This window comes from Bidens hawaiensis, unplaced genomic scaffold, assembly GCF_021521415.1.
Source record: "Bidens hawaiensis isolate Kalapana, Puna unplaced genomic scaffold, B.hawaiensis_p1.1 tig00030973_1, whole genome shotgun sequence".
NCBI classification, from domain to species: Eukaryota; Viridiplantae; Streptophyta; class Magnoliopsida; order Asterales; family Asteraceae; genus Bidens; species Bidens hawaiensis.
In genome coordinates, this window is record NW_027495191.1 from 34,561 (window position 1) to 42,029 (window position 7,469).

Genomic DNA, 7,469 nt, shown 5'->3' on the forward strand with positions numbered 1-7,469 from the left:
TTATTTAATTTTAAATGAATAAAATAATCAAGTTAATGAATTAAATAAATTTAAGAATTAAAGAATTAAATAATTCAATTTTAACTTTAAAAAGAATTACTGAAGACCTTTATCTTGATAATCGAATACCTTAAGTCCTTTCACGTTTTGATAATTGATAACTTAAAAAAAATAAATAATATGTAAAAATAAAAGAAAATATTTTTGGAATTTTTAAAAATATGTTAAAACGAAATATTTACCAGAAAATTATCCGAAAATTAAAATGTAAAACTAGAAAAATATTTTTGAGTTTTTGTATGAATTTTCAAAAGCAGTACCTATTTTTGGATTTTTGTCGAGTTTGAGCAGAGAATCATATTGACCAAATTTCCCTTCCATCACAGTTTTGTATTTTAGCGATATTGTGACTAGCGTTAAGTCGGTCATTGGTATTGTTGTCCACTTAAATCTAATAAAAAACTTTCAAGTGTTTTTGTGATATGATTAATAGTTCAATTAAAGCACAGAATATCAGAAACTATCAACCTCTAATCTCGGTTCCAGATTAATTTGATTCTTGCCATATCACCCCAACTTGACTTTAAACCATTATATTGTTGATCAAAATTTGAGTTTTATAAAGATTAAGAGCAATGCATCGAGTTTCTTTTACTATGAGTGAATATGCACGAGTCCATCTGTCGGCTTACATACATTGTATCCCCTGGGGTCCGTTTCTTAATGGTATTGAGACGCACGCAAGGGAGGAACAATGTATGACTAACAGCAGATTTTGATCAAGTCAGTAATTTAGAATTGTACGAAGTACAACAATTATCAAGTTTAATGGCTTTGGGTTTGCTCTAAAATCGAATAAAATATTCATGCATATGAATACCCAGACGATTAAACCGCATAAAGACTCATGGTGTCCAGAACCTCAACGCTTGTTATTTGCTTTATTTTATTTTTGGGTGATCAAACAAGTATAAGGCTTGAGTATGATAGGTTATTAAATATCTGCCATCCTCACCGAGATTTTTGCTAGAGACTAACACCTCTTTCAATTTGGCACTTCTTTATATTTATATCACATACTTTACTCTAATTGTTTGTTTTAAGACCTACCAATGCACCAATGCAATTAAGCACACAGTCTTTTAAACTTATTTCTTGCTGGATTTGGGGTCAAAACAATCAATGTACTATCATTTTCTCTTTTTTGTTTCAAAAACTCAAAATTTTGAGGAGCATAAAACGCTGATAAACTTAATCACCCCCAGTTACATTAAGTCTATAAATAAAAGGCTAACCTATCAATTCACAAGTGAATAATAGGACCAAAACATGCAAGCATGATTCACAAACTTAAATAACCGACATAATTTTCAGCGAGAAAATAAAACCTAAACGCATAACGAACGCCCCAACTACTTTCCATTATCAGGTGAATGGATATCCCGATCATTTACAAGTAAAATGTCAGGACCAAACATATACAAGTACATGTCCTTCAAATTTGGGTAATTGACATACTTTTCAGTGAACGTATGCAAAAATCTTTTTGGTTTTTCTTTATACATACATAAAACAAAATCTTTTTGTCTTTTTCAAATTTTCTTAAAAACAAAAATAACTTCACAATCCTTTTGTTTTTTCGGATTTTTTCTGTACAAACTAAAAACACAATCTTTTTGACTTTTCAAATTTTAAAATGTTTTTGGATTTTCAAAATATTTTAAGGAAAAGCAGTAAAGAAACAAAATCACAATATTTTTGATTTTTCACAATTTTCAAGTGTTTTTGGATTTTAAAATTTTTAATGTTTTTGGGTTTTATCTATAAAAATGAAAAACACAATATTTTTGTATTTTTCAAGTGTTTTTGGATTTTAAAATTTTTAATGTTTTTGGGTTTTATCTATACAAACGAAAAACACAATATTTTTGTATTTTCTACTTTTTCATCCCCTAAAACCTAAAATCAAAATAAATTTTAAAATAAAATTAACAGAAAAGAAAGATAGTCATCCTTGTTTCAGGATATCAGCAAGGGTCTTCAATCCATTTAAACCAAGCAAAAATTGAAAACGAGTTTTATCAAAGGCTCTGTTAAACTGATCGGCTTTCTGAAAATCAGTATGTACTTCTCAAGGTCGATTAATTTCTTTTCAAAGCAATCCCGTATAAAATGATATCGAATTTCGATATGTTTCGTTTTAGAATGTTGTACGGGATTCTTTGTGATAGATATGGCAGCAGAGTTATCAATCAAAATAGGAGTAGTAAGAAACTTCAAACAGTATTCGCACAGATGTTGTTGAATCCACAAAACCTGGGAACAACAACTCGAGGCTGCAACATATTCTGCTTCAGCGGTTGAAGTAGAGACCGTTGTCTGCTTCTTACACTGCCAGGAAATAAGCCGGTTTCCTAAAAATTTACCCCCTGTCGTGGTTGATTTGAAGTTGATCTTGCAACCTCCGTAGTCTGAGTCTGAGAAGGCAGTAAGCTCAAAGTTATCGTCCTTGGGGTACCATAACCCAATGTCAAGATTTCCCCGCAGATACTGAAGAATTCTCTTAACCGCAGCTAGGTGAGTCACTCGTGGACTTGCTTGAAACCTAGCACAAAGACAAACAGCAAACATAACATCGGAGCTAGAAACCGTTAGATAAATTAAAGGTCCGATCATAGCACGATAGAGGGTAGGATCAACGGTATCCTCCAATTCATCCGGTGATAAATTGTGACCACAGGGAGAGGAGTTGAAGGGATTTTTCTGGCAGATATCTTGAATCGGCTCACGACATCATTCACATACTTCGTCTGGTGAATAAAGATTCCTTTTGCAGACTGGTGAACTTGCAACCCTAGAAAGAAATTCATCTCTCACATCGAGCTCATCTCGAACTTCGTTTGCATTGACTTCTCGAACTCCTTACATAACGTATCGTTTGTAGACCCCAAGATAATATCGTCGACATAAATCTGAACTAGGAGAAGATTATCACTAACAGTTTTATGAAATAAACTGCAGTCGACAGTCCCTCTCTTGAAGCCGTTATCAGTCAGATGGTCGGCGAGCGTGCCATACCAAGCTCTTGGGGCTTGATGTAGACCATACAGGGCCTTGTTTAATCGGTAAATTTGGTCCGGATAATCAGGATCTTCAAAGCCAGGAGGCTGTATAACGAACACTTCCTCATGTATTTCACCATTGAGAAAAGCACTTTTAACATCCATTTGATAGACCTTGATATTATTATAAGCAGCATATGCCAGAAAGATTCGAATAGACTCTAATCTTGCGACCGGAGCATATACTCCAATATAATCAATACCCTCTTGCTGATGAAAACCTTGCACCACTAATCGTGCCTTGTTTCTTGCGATCACCCCACGATCGTCTTTCTTAAACTTAAATACCCACTTAGTCGGAATAGCTTTCTTAACTCTAGCAGGTTTGTCAATTAAATCCCAAACTGTCACACCCGGCCCTGAACGGCGGAAACAGCCGGGCGCGTGCGAGTGGTGATTGATAATTAAGCACGGGCCATTGCAAACATTCAAAGTAAGATTTTCATTACGCATGAAAAGTTTAATACAAATACATTACATTGTTTAAAAATTTCATAAAAACATCCAAGTATAAAAATTGTTGAAGATTTCCACGCCATATCCCCTTGCGCGGCGGGAACAACCATGCGCATCGAAGGGATAGAACTAAAATCTTCCAAAAAGCTAGTTTTAGATGTTCAGCGTGAGGTGCTCTAAGTGTGACTCCATGCGCTACCTAGTTATCTCCTGAAAGACACGTAAAAACATTTGAATCAGTATAAACTGAGTGAGTTCACAAGTTTTAGTAACTTAATAAATCGTATTGTATCTTAATCTTGATACAACCATACAGAGACATATTTCTGATAACATCATAAAACACATGCTTTGTGAAACATAGTTCTGATAACATATTCCTGATAAAACCATTCCGCGGGGTTACGCGGCGAACATTTCTGGAAAACGTGCTCGTCCATGCAAAGTGGCGCTGCCACTACGAGCTAAAATAATGTAATACCGTCCCGCGGGTTGCGCGTGGACATTTCTGAAAAACCGTGCTCGTCTATGCAAAGAGGCGTTGCCCCTACGAGCTAATCAATAATACCGTCCCGCGGGTTACGCGCGGACGTTGTGCCGGAAAACAAGGCGCTCGTCCATGCAAAGAGGTGCGACCCCTACGAGCGGGCTCAATCCCATAGTACTGCCCCATGACCATACTAGGCACTCGTCCATGCAAAGAGGTGCGACCCCTACGAGTGGGTTGATCAAACCAGCAGTCCCTACCCTTAGAGTTCCAATGGTAAAGTGATCACTTACTCGAATTCTGGCGCACATACATCGTAAACCATCGATAACCGTTTGCATTGCTCATCATGAAACATAATTTAAACACAATCTTTTGCATAACTTGTAAGTATACCATGATAAATCGTAATTTAAGTACGTGTCCCTCGCCCCGAAAACAGTTTAAAAACAGTGAAAATAGTGAAAATAGGGGCTGTGAGGACTCACCTGTGGTTCTTGTTAAGGGATTAATCGAGATTCGGGTTTTCTTGGTGTTGGCCTCGGAATTGAAGGTCTAGGATACGATTAAATAACAAGAAGTATATTTATTAAGATCAAGAAATAGGAGAATATAAGGGTTGGAAAGTAGATCTCAAGGTTATAATCTCGGCTTACCTAGTAACAGGATCGGAAAAACAACGGATGCTTGGGAGATGATTAGTGCAAGTTTGCAGTTCTTAAGAGAGAAGTTTGAAGTGTGGTTTGGGTGATAATTTGGGTTACATATTTATAGGCAAGATGTAGGGAACACCATCCCTTGCTTTAGGGGATTGAAATCTTTTCATATCTAGGTGTAATGATGATAAAGTATGGAAATTATTATTATTAATTTAAAAGTGGAGGAGTGGATAAAAGATTCTGATTTGATTTGGACAGGACATGCAGGTCTTTGGTTGGTGGGAGTAGGGTGGCTGACAGTTGACTTTTCATGTTACAGTGTGCTTTTTCAGGTGCTTTTGTCAGTTGTACAGTAAAAAGTGGAAATCTCTGAAACACGCTACTGTTTCCTTTTGGGCGGGAATAATCCCCCTTAAATCTGGAGATTAGGCTAAGTGTTCTGCGCGTATAACTCGTGCGCATAGCTTTCTGCGTGAAGGACATTTCTTTGCTGCGGGTAGGTGCGTAACCTTCTCGCAGTTAGGGACAATGAGTTTAATTTGTAGATTCTCCAGGTGGTCTTGGTATTTCAACATAGTGATCAGTCATGTTGAAGTCAATTCCTTCTTGGAGCTTCAGACAAACTAGCTCTCAATGTTCCCGCCATGCGGGGAGGTTAGTTCCCCTTCCGCACGCGCATAAACGACTTGGGATGCACCCGCCTTAGCATCATGCGGGACGGTCAACCCATTAGACAATATAAAGTTATGGAAACATAAAACCAAAACACTCGCGCATGGCGCATATAACATATGCCCACGCTGGTTCTTAACATGGCGCGTTCGCGCAGGGTGCACATAACTAATACCCGCGCTGATTTTAACATAGCGCGCTAGCGCAGGGCGCACATAACGTGCCCGCGCTGATTCTAACTTAGCGCGCTCGCGCAGGGCGCACATAACGTGCCCGCGCTGATTCTAATTTAGCGCGCATAATATTCACAATCAACTAATTATTAGGTTAATTACTTAGTTTATAGGATTGGGAAATTACCGGGTGTCACATTTTCCCCCTGTTAAGAGAATTTCGTCCCGAAATTTAGGAGACGTCGCTGGCAGAAGCCATGTTCTGAAAGAGGTGTGGGTATTTCTTGCGTATTTGGTCTTCTATTTCCCAAGTGAATTCAGGCCCACGCCTCGAGTTCCATTGAACCCTTACTAACTTGATTCGACTTCTTCGCAACTTTTGTTCTTTCCAATCGGTTACTGCTACCGGCTCTTCTACGAAGTGCAGTTGTTTGTCGATGTGAATCTCGTCCAACGGCAAAATCAACGTTTCGTCAGATAAGCACTTTTTGAGGTTGGATACATGGAACGTATCATGAACTCCACTGAGTTCGGCGGGTAGACAGAGTTTATAAGCGACCGGACCGATCCTTTCCAGGATCTCAAATGGTCCAATGTAGCGCGGATTCAACTTTCCTCGCTTGCCGAAACGGGGGGACTCCTTTCCATGGAGAGACTTTCAAAAGTACTCTATCCCCTACTTGAAACTCCAACGGTTTCCTTCGCACATCTGCGTAGCTCTTCTGTCTGTCGCGCGCTGTCATAAGGCGATCCCGTATCTGAAAAATCTTGTCTGTTGTTTCTTGGATCAATTCGGGACCAGTCATTTGCTTGTCACCCACCTCAGCCCAGCACAGTGGGGATCTACATTTTCGCCCATACAAAGCTTCAAACGGCGCAGCCTTGAGGCTTGTGTGATAACTGTTGTTGTATGAAAATTCAACCAATGGGAGATGAGTATCCCAGCTTCCTCCGAAATCGATTGCGCACAACGCGCGCAACATATCTTCCAATGTCTGGATTGTTCGCTCGCTTTGTCCATCCGTTTGGGGATGATATGCCGTACTCATGTCAAGATGAGTACCTAAAGCCCCTTGTAACGATCTCCAAAATCTTGAGGTGAACCGACTATCTCTATCAGAAATGATGGACACTGGGACTCCATGTTTTGAAACTACTTCTCGAATATACAATCGGGCTAACTTTTCCATCTTATCGGTTTCCTTGATCAGCAGGAAGTGCGCTGACTTAGTTAGCCGATCTACAATAACCCAGATCGTGTCGTAACCCCCAGGTGTCCTTGGCAGTTTGGTGATGAAGTCCATAGAGATTTGTTCCCACTTCCACATGGGAATTTCTGGCTGCTGAAGTAACCCCGACGGCTTCTGGTATTCAGCCTTCACCTTTGAACACGTCAGGCACTTACTGACATACATCGCGATGGCGCCCTTCAGATTGGGCCACCAATACAGCGCTTTAACATCTTGGTACATCTTGTCTGCGCCAGGATGTACGGAATACCGCGTCTTGTGTGCTTCGTTTAATACTTGCTCGCGCAATCCTCCCCTGAGAGGGACCCATATGCGGTTAGCGAAATATAGATTGCCGTTCTCTTTAAGTTCCAAACTCTTAATCATACCCCCAAGGGATTCGTTTTTAACAAACTCTGGTTTCAAGGCTTCATTCTGAGCGTCTCGGATGCGGGTAGAGAGATCTGCGCGAATGGTCAATCTTAGAGCCTTGACTCGTAGCGTTTTTATTCGCTCCTTCCTACTTAGCGCGTCTGCTACCACATTCGCCTTTCTAGGGTGGTACTTAATTTCACAATCATAATCATTCAACAACTCCACCCATCTTCGTTGCCTCATGTTTAAATCCTTTTGATCAAATATATGTTGAAGGCTCTTGTGATCCGTAAAGA